This window comes from Carassius auratus, chromosome 42 (genome assembly GCF_003368295.1).
Source record: "Carassius auratus strain Wakin chromosome 42, ASM336829v1, whole genome shotgun sequence".
NCBI lineage: Eukaryota > Metazoa > Chordata > Actinopteri > Cypriniformes > Cyprinidae > Carassius > Carassius auratus.
The window spans coordinates 14,437,559-14,453,106 of NC_039284.1; the positions used below are offsets into that span (position 1 = coordinate 14,437,559).

The 15,548-nt window shown below is 36.6% G+C and overlaps 1 protein-coding gene across 2 annotated transcripts in view; it reads right to left on the reverse strand.

Annotated features, from left to right (window-relative positions):
* Positions 1–14,773, reverse strand: part of LOC113060776 (leucine-rich repeat and fibronectin type-III domain-containing protein 5-like) — a 51,365-nt gene extending 36,592 nt beyond the window's left edge. Inside the window, exons 1-2 of one of the 2 annotated variants that reach the window (XM_026229949.1) lie at positions 13,975–14,773; positions 7,991–8,093 (exon numbers count right to left, since the gene is read on the reverse strand). The gene's annotated coding sequence lies outside the window, so the exon portion shown is untranslated. The remainder of the gene's footprint in view (positions 1–7,990; positions 8,094–13,974) is intronic. The other variant, XM_026229950.1, reaches the window with a different exon arrangement.
* Positions 14,774–15,548: the final 775 nt, after the last annotated feature.

Here is a 15,548-nt window from a genome sequence, read left to right on the forward strand (position 1 = left end):
AAAAGCCCAACGCGCCTCTCCTCGGGAGACCGGTCTCTTCCCCGTGCATGCACACTGGTGTCCTCGTGGGTCCAGGAAGGGTGCGTTGAGGGACTCCCGCGCCACCAAGACGTGAGCTGCCGGACCCGCGATCCGGATGGGAACCGCACCCGTATACACGGCCGACGGGCCAGGATGCCGGGCCGTCCATCCCCTACCAGTGCCGCGGCCAACGGGAGAGACGCGGCCGCTAGGAGAAGCCGCCGCCCCTCGCGCCCCGGACCGAGGAGGGGAGCGCGTGCGGCCGCCGGAGTCCGCCCCTTGCCTGGACCCTTCCTCGATGAACACTGCCCGACCTACACAAACCCCCGCAGCACAACGAGGACACCAGATTCCCTGTTATTTTGGACACTTTCCCCTTTTGGCCACTTTTATTCCCTGTGTTATTTTATGATTTCTGTTAATAAAAGCCTCTCCGAGGCCTGACGCCACGCCCACTGTGTCTGTCTTGTGCTCCTCCCGTGACAATATATTATATATATATATATATTTATATTCTTATAGATATTTTATATATTTATGTATCTATTATTCCTTACTGTCCACAGAATTTAAATTAAAATCATTAGGGCTGCAACTAAGGATTATTTTGATAATCGATTAGTTGGCCGATACTTTTGTTCCCATTGTCTTTATTTTAATTTTACTGACAAAAACACACTATTCCACATTCTGCCCAATGTCTTTAAAACAAATGTGCCAACTGAATGCTATAAAAACATACAGTGCTTAACAATTTATAAGACCACCTGTCATAAGACAAAACACAAACATTTTAGGAATATGATATATATATATATATATATATATATATATATATATATATATATATATATATATATATATATATATATGTATATATATTCTAAAAAATGTATTGTATTTTTTGGACAAATAACAAGCTGGAACAACTCGATAGTATTTATTCACATAATAACAAAAATGACCTCCTTTGCCTTTGATAACAGCTCACACGCTTGCCATTGTTTATGTACTTTTTGACTATTTGGTTATCTGAATAAAAAATTAAAAATACATTTTCTACCTTTCTTTCACAAATAACTGCAATAATTAAATTATAGCCAAAAAAAATAACGTATAACTATTACTAAAAATGCATATTGGAGATCTAACCAATACATAAAGCTAAAAAAAATATTTTGGTAGTTACCAGTACTGTTAGTTAGGAGCAGCAGTGGCACAAACCTTACAAAATCGGTTAAAAACCTTACATAAATTTGTTAAAATAAATTTGTTAATTACTGTAAGCTATATAGTGAATATAGTTTAAATGTCTAGATCAAAAATTAAAACAATAAAGATAATAAAGGCTAATAAAATCACAGTAATGCTGTGCAGGAACACGTGTCGCGTGCACTTTGATCACAGTCAGTCTATTACTGCAATTTCTATATCCTGTAAAAGTGTCTGTTATTTCTGACAATTACACGCTGCTGTCCCTTCACAGTTCCTGCTCTCATAAATTACTCACACTGCATGTTGACTTTTAAACCTAAATATAAATGTTAAACAACAGTTATTTCAGCACAACGAATGTTTTTGCACCGAATATTTTGTCTCCCTCGCCTCTCTGTGTTCCGTCTATTAAATGCACGCGCCTTTATGCAAAGATATGACCATTAACAAAAAGTTTTTTGCGCCGAGGGCACACACACACACGTATCTGTAAAAGCGCCTGACTGGCAAACCATTACGCTAATGCATCAGCTTGAAGCTTCAAGATTTATCATGTTTGGGGCAGCTTGAATCACGTATTTTTCCTGCAGGAGCTCATTGTTTTCTCCAATATTTGTAGATGCATTTTGTCCATAGAAATGCGTTATTCAGTGCTGTAATTTGATGCGACCAGCTCTAGTTGTACATGCACTGTGGGCAGACCCAACTAATCAATAATGAGTATCATAATCGATTTTATTGTTAGTCATTGTAGCCCTAAAAATGATCATGATTAATCTCATGACCTCCATGGCTCCAACCAGTCTTTAGAAAGCAGAATGAAGCAGTTATATAAAAATAGTACCGATTTATTCTCTAAAAATTTCCACCAGCACTCTACCACCTTTTTGTGGGCCCCAGTTTGAAAACCCTGGTCTTGATGCTTCCAAGTTACAGTACAGCTTACAGTCGCTATTTACACTGCTTTGTGAATGCCGATATGTCGCATTCATATGTTGCTTCAATGACTACTAGCCCTAGCATCTCAAGGCCCATCTTAAATGGTAACTGCAGGGGAAAAACCAGCACAAAGTGCTCAAAAATCATACAGCGTATTGATCAGGCTCATAGTGCAGTGCTCTCAGCCTTTCTTCAGTCATATTTTTGACTCTGAATAGGCCACTCTATGCTATGAAGTGCTGCCCATGATTAATAATGAAACCGTTAAATAGCCCTTGGTCTGAGATGATGAACGATCCACATTCAGCTCACTTACCGTCCCTGTATATGTATGAAAAGCCATCAAATTTAATGACGCTTTACCTTTCCCAAATGCAATACGCACTGGGATGTCTGTCCGCGGGAATACAACAATCCGCCCCTTTGTAAATCCTATAAAATATAGATTATGCTATGTATGCAGACTGGATGTGGACAGTATTGCAGCTGTTTTTCAAAAAGAATGGGTCCACGGGGATTTCAGCCACTGTGTGCGGAAATGCTGACGACATCAAAAGCTAGAACCATTAGACAGTGAACAAATCACAGAGGTATATTTTCAAGAAGGCAAAACAAACAAATACCGGCCCCTTAAAGGGCTTCCTGCTGTCGCTTGGTGCATTGTAGCTTCTTTATTATGGCAGTCTCTGTCTTTCCTGCGTAATAGCTGATGGCTTACAGCGTAGACATATCTCAGCAATTACATGTATTCTTGTAGGTATGTGTGTGTGTTGTGTGGGTGTCCCATCTGAAGAAAAACTCTGGTAAGTCATAACAGTCAGACAAATAGCACAAGCTAAAAGCATTCGCTCCCATGGTGATGTTTTCCATCATAACATATCACAAGTGCTCTAGTTTCAAATCATTTCACATACATGTATTCGCACATGTGCGGGACGAGGAGGTTATCAGAGGACACAGAATATAGGAAAGCCTTAATCATCAATACGCTGCAGCATCCTAATGATTTGCTTCTTCTGAAGGTCAGGACAACAAGCTGCAAATTAGGGGTGATCAAGCCAACAAAGCACTATATGGAGAGAGACTGGAGATGAATGCCCTCTAGGTTTATCCAATAAATGCGAGGAGATAATTACAGGGTCATTAGGATTTAATGATACTGATGATTTTGCTTCTACTTGTGCAGTATAAAACACATGGGGCTAGGAGAGATGACACTGTGATATATCTCTGACCTAAGAACACATCTGGAGACAAATAAATAAATAAATTGCAGCAGAGGTCAGTTAATTTAATCCTTATGCGGATACATCCACAAATAATTAATTAAAAAACACTAAAAAAAATTGTAAGATGAATTAAATAAATAAATAAAATATGAATAATAATAATAAAAAATTAGATACAGTGTCAAAAAACGTAAGCCACATTTTTAAATGTATGAATATGTATATATAGTTTAACAAATTTAAAAAAAAAGTAGAATTTGTAGAAAATATGTAAGAAAAACATAAAGATGTCACAAAAAGAAGTTTGTTAGGTCTTAAAAGATAATTGATAAAGGATACAATTAGATATAGTGTTCAAAATTAAGATAAAACATTAGAGAATAAAATATAAAGAATAAATATAAAATATTATTCCTTAAAATATGAAAATGTGGCATTTATTTTATATAAAAATTATATACTTTTCAGTCAAAATGTTAATAAAAAAGTGAATTAGATCTTAAAAGATAAGACAATATAGATACAGTGTTCATAATGAAGACAAAATATAATTTGATTCTAAAGCTAAAATGTAAAACATAATAACAATGCCTTAAGGAAACGCACAATTAATCTATTTCATGCAATGAATTGGATTTCATTTTTATAAAAATTAAAAAATATAAAAATGTCATATTTATGTATATTTATATTGTAAGAACAACATACGTCTCCATTTAGATAAGCAGGCATGTGTGATTGTGTGTTTAACTGAAACATCTGAGACTTTCAAGACAGTTTCCAAAGTAACCAAGGCAGTAGCCATGAAGCGCAAAACCTTGAGTGGATTTCAATGAAACTTAACACTGCTTTTACACAGATGAAGGTTTTTGCTGCTTCTATTATGACAGATGTGTTCAAACCTTGAGTTTATTCTCCAAAGGTGAAGTCACACTGCAGTCCACTATCTTTATCCATGACTTATCTAAATTAGCTATAAAATATGTAATATGTCTGAAGGAAAATAAAACGTTGCATAAGATTTTGAGGCCATTCAAGCACTATAATAAAGCAATAAAGAAATAAGGTAATCGGCTGAGAAATGTGGAAAGTGGCTCAAGGAGAGAATTAAAAAAAAATGTAACAGAGAAAGAAAGCCTGAGAGAAGAAGAGAAAATAACCTGAAGCCTTAAAACAATGCATATATTATGGCACACCTCAGACGGGAAGTGTGGCATCAAAGCTATGCTAATGCTCATAAATAAATTAAAGTAATGCAACAATCACATGCGATCTCTGTCACATACCACGAGAAAACACAGCAATCAAAAGGAAACACTTCAGTACCTTGCTGCCATATTGCACATAAGGCATGTCACATGTGTTTAGCTAAACATTTGGAAATGTCTTGACATCTAAGAATAATGCAGAAACCAAGAAAATTAAATGTTTTCTGCTCTGGGGGAAGAAATAAATTGCAACACAGTTGCCACTCACAACTACACTTCAATGGTTCCTAGTATGATTTGTGCATAATAAACTGTAGATCTTCATCTGTGAAAGTAATTATGATGCTTCAAACTCCTTTCACTTCTTTTTAATTGTTATTTCACAGTTACTGGACCAACGTTAATCACTCAGGACCGCCTACAGTGCATTTAACGCATACTGCACACAACAAATGGTGAGATAAGTAAACAATAACAAGATCTGATCTGATTGGCTTGTTAAATGCAATTTCAGTTAATCAAAGCAAACAAATTAGTTAAAAAATTAACTGATTTATGAGCTGGGAAGTTGTAATTCGGGAAGTTTTTAAAACTCCCTAATGAAAGAAAGCTCAGAGTCCCCCATTAATAATTACAACTTAGTTGGAGTGTTCACATGCGTTCAACTTTCCAACTTGACTTGAACACACTATTATTACTTCTAACCAGTTCTAACAACAAAGTTAAACTTCCACGGGTAGTCATAGTCTAATGGTTGGAGAGACAGACTTGTAACCCAAACGTTGCAGGTTCGAGTCTTGGTACCAGCAGGAATTGCAGGTGGGAGTAGTGAATGCAGTGCTGTCTTCCACCTTCAATACCAAGACTGAGGTGAGATGCTTGAGGAAGGCACTGAACCCCTAACTGATCCCTGGGTGCTGCAGCAAAAATGGCTGCCCACTGCTCCAGGTGTGTGGAGTTGGATTGGTTAAAAGCAGAGCACAAATTTGGAGTGTGGTACACCATTAGGGCTACATGATAATGACAAAAATCATGATTGTCGATAATTCCGTTGAAATTTTAATCACGATTATCACAATTTACATTAAATGTTGTTATACCATTGTTTGATGCAACTGCATGCCGTATTTGTGTATGAAAATAAACAAGCTGAAAACACTCTAACTGAAAAAAAAAAATAAACTTTTAGTGATTTACTATAGTATTAAGCCTCAAATGTCAACTATACATTGGTTTCTTTTTTAAATTATAAAAAAATATGAATGATATTATAATGTTATCCAAAAACTAATATTAAAATAATGGGAAAACCCTTAAGATAACATGTAGAAAACAACAACAACAACAAAAAAACACATCTTAAGCATTAAGAATAACATAAGTGGACTTTGAACGATTTCACACCTGCCTGGCTGATTAAAAAAAATCACCCTCACTCAATTCTCTGAGCCCTAGCAAAGAGTCTTGTTAGCAGAATTTTATTTGAACCAGGGTTGGGTTTGGAACTTTTTTAGTGTATTCCCCACTATATGCCTCTGAATGAAAGTGAAAATGACCCATACTCAGAATTCGTGCTCTGCATTTTAAAACATCCAAAGTCTGCAGACACACAACAGTGAATATTATATATATATAATATTCCCCAGCTGGGGATTCGGTGCCTTGCTCAAGTGCACCTCAGTCATGGAATAGAGGGTGAAGAGAGCACTGTACATCCACTCCCTCCACCTATAATTCCTACCGGCCCGAGACTTGAACTCACAACCTTTGGATTACAAGTCAGAATCTCTAACTATTAGGCCACGACTTCCCCAAAAAGGTATGCTATTACTGTATGTCAAAAAAATATTGTCTACTGCCACTCGCATGCGGAGTCAGTTGGGGTTTTAATGGCAGATCCATCAGCAGTCTTTGTTCTACAACCTCATCATTTACAAATTAAGAACAGCTTTGTTAGCATCTGATATCTTTTTTATCCTCTATTAGAGCCTGGCTAACCTCTGGTAGTGCTTTGACAGACACATTTTCGGATCTCTACATCCTCCTAGGTGCTCGTTGTGCTCTGTGGCATCTCTAAAGACAGTGAGTGGCACCTCTGGAGTGACAGACAGCTTTTGCTCACCTCATGAGCCTGCCTATCCTGGGACATAAACTCACGGTGACAGCCTACATTCAGGCCTCCTAGGTGCCTCCTCTAAAACAGCTATTGAACCTTTCAGCTTCTTAATGAGAATCAACAAAGCATCAAAGCCTTTCTAAACTCCAGCTTCCTGTCTTTCACTACATGATTCTCTCTCTTTGCAGTACAGTGGGAAAGAATGTCAAACAATGCAAACTATTCTTTTTATTGAATTTGTGTAGTGACATGGCATTTTAAGTGACCTGCAGTGTGACAAGCCATACTTTACCTAAAATTATTTGAAACAACACATTATTAGACTTGTCACAATATCATAATTTTCACACCGCTGCAGTATTCATGTTCAGAATTACTATACTAATACTACGGATGGTGCTAAGAGGTAATTGCTGTTGGGCAATAATACAAGGTAGCTTGAATTTTATTTCTTTATTTTATATTTGAATTAAACTTTATAACTAAAAAAATATATATAAAAAAAAGAATAAATAAAACATGCAGTCATATTAAATTGTGTTGTTTTCCAAAACTCTATTTCAAGTGTTCAATTATAAAAAATGTTTGCTTCTAAATGTGGATTTGCACTTGCTGTTAAATTCTAAGTTCTACAAATCTAAAATCGTAATGTTCAATAAAGAAAAAAAGGTTGATGTGAGTATATATATAACTACAGATTTATGTAGTTTAAGTATTTGAAAAATAATGTGTTTTTTTTTTTTTTACATTAAAGCATGTCAACATATTCTGTTACACCAAATACACAAAATAATATAATCATATGACTCCTTTTAGCAAACATATTTCATTAGCTGTTATCTCATGCCATCCCATTGTTCCTTTTCCCTAACTTGAGCTTTCCAGAAAGTGCCTAAAGTTTATATTTTCAGATAAATATGCAAGCAAAAATCCCTGATCCACACAGGTCATAACAACAGTGCCGTTGCCCCTATTAAACATTAGCCTGAAATAGTTTGTGGTGTGTGATAAATCACTGGCTAATGAGAGAGAGCGAGGTGGTGGTGCATTTGTATTCTGCCCAGCTGTTGGCAGACTATCTATCTGCTTTGAGCCTCTCATGGCCATAGAGGGAGGGCGAGAGACTGCATTAAGCCATTATAGTCTGCCGTTCACCCTGAATACAGATGTGCATACAGCAATTTCACTCCATCATTCAGTGTCAATATGCACAGGAGACAGAGGCCAGAGGAGGTAATCATAGACGTAATAAATGCACCTACCGAATCTTTATCTTCATCAGCCGTGCCAAGTGAAGTGCAATTAGGGTCTTCTTGCGTAGGACACATCGCCTAGCTGCTCTTTACAGTTTGTGCTTGTGTACGCCTGTAGATAAGAAGCCATTTCCATTACCAGAAACTGGTGCAAGGATACAGCAAGAACTTTTAATGCGCTCTTTACCACTTAAGCAAGTATAACAAGCATGCTGGGTGGAACTGTCTCATTTTACTGGAGATCTGCTGCAGATGTCTTTTATGACCCAATATCTGCTTACTTCAGTAAGCCCTGCTTACTGCAAGCCAACCCTATTTAAAAATCTAAAATAATAATAATAATACAAATGACAATAATCATGATTAGTTATCATGGTTATAATTTCTGAGTAAACCTTTTGCGATTATCAGTTCAATGCAGCCCTAGAGAGTAGCATCAAATACTCATTTATACTAAATAACAATTCAGTTTTGCTCATATATGCAGAGCCAAGTAAACTTCTGGAATGTTACTCTTATGCTGCTTTGACATGCGAACCTAAGCATTCATTTGATAGATTGCCCAAGCATGAGGTACTCAGGTCTAGCTTAAGGCCATCTATATTGTGGATGGCTCTTCCTCTATGTCTGTAATCTGATCGGTTCAGATAAAATCAGGTCTAACGCTCTGATGCACTCCCTTTCTCTGAAAACAACTCAAATATTTATCCCATTTTCACTTTGCAAATACACAACTAATATTTGCAAACCGATTAGATGGGATTGGCATTGCTGAAAGGCCCTATAATAAGGATCAGAGAAAACAAATATGAAATGTTTTGAAATCATTCCAAGGCAGTTCTGTTAAATGAGTCTAAAATAAATGCAGTATGGATGCACTGGCTACTTTTAAGAGATATATTTGGTTATCTAAGCTCTATTAATCTTGTTATGGATGACACAGGCTTTGCTCCATACAAAGGAAAGCAGAAGGTAGTGGTGATATGCTAATGTAGATGACTGCTAATTCACGTTGATTATTTATTTCTAGATCAGAGAGGCCTGATGAAGCTTCAGTCAACCAAAGACTTTCAGTTGTACTGCAAAAAAAAAAAAAAAAAAAAAAAAAACAACTGCACAGAATATCAACAATCTTATAATCTTCTATGACTCCATTAGTGCTTTTGATCATAATTCTCATTTTATGGTCTACTCCATCACATTTCTTAGAAGTCAGTGTTAATTGAGTACACAAATGTGGGCGAAATCATGAAATCTGTCAAGAATACACCCAAAGATCATATTTCACCCCATATTTTAAAAGAAAATATGAGGAATATTTCACTCCTACATAAAAATAAAAACAATACTATTATATTTTGTAACAGATTCTATTTAATACAAGTTGCATTTATGTGATATGGCATATTCAAAGAAATTAAACCCATTAAACAAATTTTAGGTATAGTTCACACACACACACACACACACAAATATATATATATTTACCCCATATACTTATCCTCAAGCCATCCTAGATGTAAATGACTTTCTTCATTCAGACCAATGCAATCAGCATTATATTTAAAAATGTCCTAGCTCTTTCAAGCTTTATAATGGCAGTGAATGGTGATATTCAATAGTCAAATAGAAGTCCAATAAACTCTGCCCATCCATCATAAAAAAGTGATCCACACGGCTCCGGGGGCTAATAAAGCCCCTCAAATTTCTTTTGAATGTAATACATTTTTGTTTAAATAAAATTATTTCATACAGAGCACGGTGCATGACATAAATAAATCAATAATAAAGATTCAAAATAGTAAATTGTGGCCACGTTATACTAGATTGTTATTTCGTTTAATGTGTACATGAAGAGTATGGTTCACAATAAATAAATTTTGATCAATTTGAGTAAAAATGTGTTTTCCTTACCAAGAAAGTTGCATGATGAAACCTACTATTTTCTGTTTCAATCTTTGACAAAGCATCTTAATGGTTATAATAACATTAAAAATTCAAATCCAAATGTTTTTTTTTTTTTCTATAAATCTGTGATAGGCCTACTTTTTTCCCATTTTTCTCTTTTTTTCTCAAAATGCACTAAATCCATTGAATCAATATGAAAGTAATTTTTTCATATTGAAACTGAAAACGTCAGCCTCTGAACTTGGTCAATACTAATCTTATACTTTATACAGGCACTGGACTAAAAATACATTCATCAGTTATCACTTCCAAAACGAATTCAACGGGTCATCTTGTTAACAATTTACTGTGTACAATTAATCACAGAACCGGCATATATACACACACACACACACACACACACACACACACGTTTAAACAAATTTAAAACCATTTAGTATGATATTAATTTCTTTCAGTCAAAAATTTTAAGATATTCAGGTTTGTAACTGATGATAATGATGATAACATTTTTATTTTGGGGCAAACTATCTCTTTAATGTTCCTAAAAACATCAAGTTTTTCTAATTCAAAGTATATTATATGTACTGTTACTGTATATCCACATAATTTGGCACAAAATGACAATTTCGTCACACAGTTAGATGTGGCGCAATTAATATTGATTATACTACCAAATACTCTTCAACATCATTAAAATTATGCTTTGATGTTTCATTTGAGCTGGAGCACTTGGAAATGGTAGGGAATCCACTTGAGTATTGATAATGCTATTATTAGATAAGATAACTCATCTTTTGTCACTTCCTCTTCCTTCTGATGATTTATTCCCTATTTTTACCCTTGATGGCCTCTAATTCATGATCATTTTTCTGTGTTCATGTCTCAATAGACCACATCAACCACAAACCAGTACGACAGTGCTGCAGACAGAGGGCAACACACATTCACTCTGAACACAGAAGAAAGCCTCCATTCCCCAACACATACACATAACTAATGGCATTATTGCCTCATTGGCCTTTGTACACAGAATTTATTTCTATCCACAGCTGTCAGTTTTCTCTTGCTTAAAGCAGCAGGGTGGCAAGATCAAAACAAGGCACCGGTGCCTCAGTGACAGCTCATTATCACAGACAAACACCCCCTAAAGTGACTCACACTCGAACCTCTGCCATTTTACCTCGCTGCCTCTCCTGTCACTCTGAAAACAACCACACTCTCCCCATCTCCGTATACCAGCACTCCTGAATCCCACATTCAGGATGTTTGGAGATGATCAAGACCTCACTGTGGCTGTGTTGTGATTTTATGCAGCTTCAAAATCTAACTGTTTTGACTGGAATTGTTTCAGTTTATGTCTCTTGCCAAATGTTCCATGAATGGCTGCCGAAAGCATTTTACATCCTAGTGACTGTTCTCTGTGACTCAAAAATAGCTTTCAGAAGATTCAGGTGGTGCCTCACAGTTATTTTAACCTGTGCGGACCTGTAAAAAAGAAAAGTCTGGGGAGTCTGAGGTGTAACTTTTAAGGGACAACTTGAGTGGTCATCAGCTGTGTATCTCATAGTTGGCGTGCACTTAAGTGTGAGTTTTGACCTCATATACAGTATCTAATCTGTTCTGAAATGTTTACATTTGTCAGTCTGGTTTAATTCATCTGTTCTAGCTGACTGAACTCATGGACAGCTGGCCAGCCAGGCCTACAAATACTCCACACCAGTCAGAGTAGATACACTGTACAAATCTTTCCCAGAAAACAACATGGATGATTGACTGAGATATGACTTAACCTTGTAATGTAGTCCATGTCATCAGAATAAATCTAGGTTTATTCTTTACTCAACCACACATATATAGATTACCAGTCAAAAGTTTGGCATAAATTTAAAAAAATGTTACGTTTCTTTATGCTTACCAAGGCTGTATTAATCTGATTAAAAATACAGTAAACTGTAGGCTAATATTGTGCAACATTACTACAATGAATTCTTTTTTTCAGATATATCTTAAAATGTAATTTATTCCTGTGATGCAAAGCTGAATTTTCAGTAGCCATTTCTCCAGTCTTCAGTGTCTCATGATCCTTCAGAAATCATTCTAATGTGCTGATTTGGTAAGCAATTATTATTCTTTAATATTTTGATAAATTAAATTTCTCTTAACATCAGTCTCAGACATGCAGCTTACAGCTTACTGTACCATTATAACTGACTTACTGTACAACCTGCCCGGTCTGCTGTGACTGTGGTTGCATAATTTCAAGGAAATCTCAGTTTTACTCAACGAGTGTGATCATCCTAATAAATAATGACTGTGATAATCCAAGAGCATTATTTATTTATTTATTTATTTTTACCTTTCCAATTCCTTACTCAAACAATCACACAAGCTGTAGGAATCATTGCGCTCTTGCTGGCTTCTTGGCTCTAAGCTCAGCAAGAGTAATTAAACAAGTCTGAAGGACTTTCTGTTATCCTGGCACCACATTCAACACAACAGACAGCCACAGGAGATCTGGGATCGGTCAACAAGGTTAGAAAACATGCTAATTTCAATGTTATGTTAAGGGGAATCTGTGTTACACATTTTACACATTAAAATAATTAGTTCCAGTTAACCATGAGGTCCACATACAAGCAGTTCCACAAAAAAAAAAAAAAAAAAAAAAACTATATATGCAGTTCCTTAGAGGTTCTGTAACATGAAACATGAATATCCTTCTATATTGTCTTGTCAGCGTGATAAAACCATAGTTTCCCACACCCCTCTCCAGGAAAACAGTGCACTTGGGCCTCTGAGCTGCTGTTTGAGCCATAAATTGAATTATAGCACCACCAGCCAGTGGAAGAGGTGCTGCAGTTCAGTTACCCATCTACTCTATGTTAAAACTCAAACACTGTGGCCAAAAATATACAGCAGCTTTATATTAAACAACATATCTCATATGTCTGTGTTTACTCAGAAACAACATATACAACAGTAATTGCATTTCTTTTCAAGTAATTCAAGACAAATTGAGGATTTCTGTCAAAGCAATTGATGGAATTGGAATCAGTTTAAAATAAAAGATACATTTGGGGTTTATTATTCTGAAATATAATTTTAATCTAAATGCTCTAGCGAGTTGTAGAGTAAAGCATGCAAGGATATATTTCCAACAATATTTTATTCATTTATCTTTTTGGTAACAGACAGGCTGATGAAGACTGATAGAGACCGTTCATATTGCTGCAGGCTACATGTATCAGGTGAACGGCAAATGATGATAAAACCTAAGCAGCAAGAATTTTTCTACTATGTAGGTATTCAGAATAATCAAAAAGCTGTGCACATCCCCAAAAACCACTGCAAGTGTTTCTTCCCTCTTATATTAATATTAACTATGCATGCTTGGAATTCAGAATTAAACCATTTGCAGACAGATGAAACATTTACATCACACACAAAATACATTTTTACAGTGAAAAAAAAAAAATCACAATAAAATACAAGTTTCAGCGCTGCTATATTCTTTGTCTTCCTGAAGTGAATGAAAATCACTTTTATCTGAAAAATGTAACACAAGTGCACATATGACTGTGATACCCCTCCTATATCATCGACTGGATCTGTGCCAATTCTGAAGACTATTACTTCACTGCTTCTGCTAGTCTATATTTCACAAAAAAAACAAAAAAAAAACCTTGACATTGACAGAGCAGATTACGGATGTGGACGCAAATTAAAGAAATGATTTCAATCTAGTCTTTCAACACAACCCCCTCTACCGCCCAACAACCACACAAACCCATCCATACCATTATCTCCACAGTACAAGCACTCAGACTAAACCATAACTATATATTTTATGGATGAAGCTGATGCTCCACAATACGGTATTATGAAGCATTTCAATGCACTTATTTATCATTCTGAGAGCAAAATAAAATGTTCTACTCCTGAAGATACATAATGACCTTGCCTAAAAAAACACCCAGACACTCTGAAAAGGTATTTCGACTCTCGGCACCTATTCTTCAAGGAGGTCGAGAAGGGACCGTTCAATGTGACATTCCACTCAATATTCAGAAAGAAAAGTTTACCTAGCAGAAGGAACGCCAGTCCGGCTTGAAGCACCGAGGGTCAGAGGAACCGAATCTTCTCACTTGTCATATTTTCCCATGTTGTGTTCCACTGGATTCACACTAAATTAAAAGGTGCGCGTGATATGAAGGCATCCAACTCCCCAAAGCCCATTTCCAAAACCACTAAAATCCAATGTTTTTCCCCCCTTTCGACGTAATGGATAGATATCTCCAAAAAACGAACTCTAAGGGACAATCAAATTCCAGCGCAATGTGCCCGACGCCCCTCAAGAAAGCCAAGTACTTGTTTTCCCCTCAGAAGCGCGGAAGCTCGTGCCATTCTCCTCCCGCCCGTCGACGCACCTCGCTCGAGCGCGAGCTTTCGTCCGCATTAAACCCGAGAAGTCATCAGAGATCTCAACAGAGAGACCTTCTCACCACTGCACCTTTACAAGCACTTCTTCCCCGCTTAATCCACACAGTCACTGACCGACTGCCTTCCGCGCAGACCCTCCATCCAGAAGGTAGTAAAAGTGTCTTCTCCTCAGGCAGTGTACGCTCTCCACACGCGACTGAGAATGGATTTATTACTCGAAATATCTCATACAAGTCGGTACACATAGGATGCTGAAAATTTAAGGAGAGGTCTAATTAATTGCCCATGAGGCAGAAATATGAAGCGAATTCCTCATCAAAACGGTCGAGCCGTTTAAACAAACTAGTTTTGCACCAGTCACTGCCTGGGATCATCAGTACGGCTGTTCTTTCTCCCCTGCTGTTTGGATTGGGAGAGAGAACGCAGGACGTCATGACGGATTGGCTCAGACTGACGCTCGCAATACTCGATACGTGTGTAACTGAGAAGTGAGAAGTGCTGTTGATTTAGTGCTCGAAGACGACGGAAAAAGTAAAGAAAACAACGAACTATGGCAAGCTGCTTTAGCGTTTATTAATGGAGAATCGATTTTATTTTTGTTTTATACTAGGGACCTTTAATTTCACTAGTTAACTTTTCATTGGATACTATTAAAGGTTTCGTTCACCTCCAGAATAAAATCTTGATGATTTACTCAACCCCATGTCATTCAAAATCTTCATTTCTTTATTTCTTTAGTCGCAAAGAAATTAAGGTTTTTGAGGAAAGAATTCCAGGATTTTTCTCCATAAATGGACTTTACTGGTGGCCAACAGGCTGAAGGTCCAAACTGCAGTTTCAACGCAGCTTCAAAGGGCTCTTCACGATCCCTATTGGGGAATAAAAGGCCATTCACACCTAGAAAAATAACTATAAAGATAATTAGCATCCACACCAGTGGATATCGTATTTTTATTCCAAGCACATGCTCCTCTGCTACTTTAAATTCTAAAACTATATATTTATTGTTGTCTTTATAATTATCGTCCTTGAAGTGAACAGGCCTTAAGGGTCTTATCTAGGGTCATATGATTGTTCATTTTCCTAAAATAAAATAAAACTGTATATCGTTATTAACCACAAATGCTCAACTTGCTGGACTTCATGCATTATGTATTATTGCGTTTCGTGTAGCTCAGTTGGTAGATTATTGTGTTATACCTTGATATGTAATCAT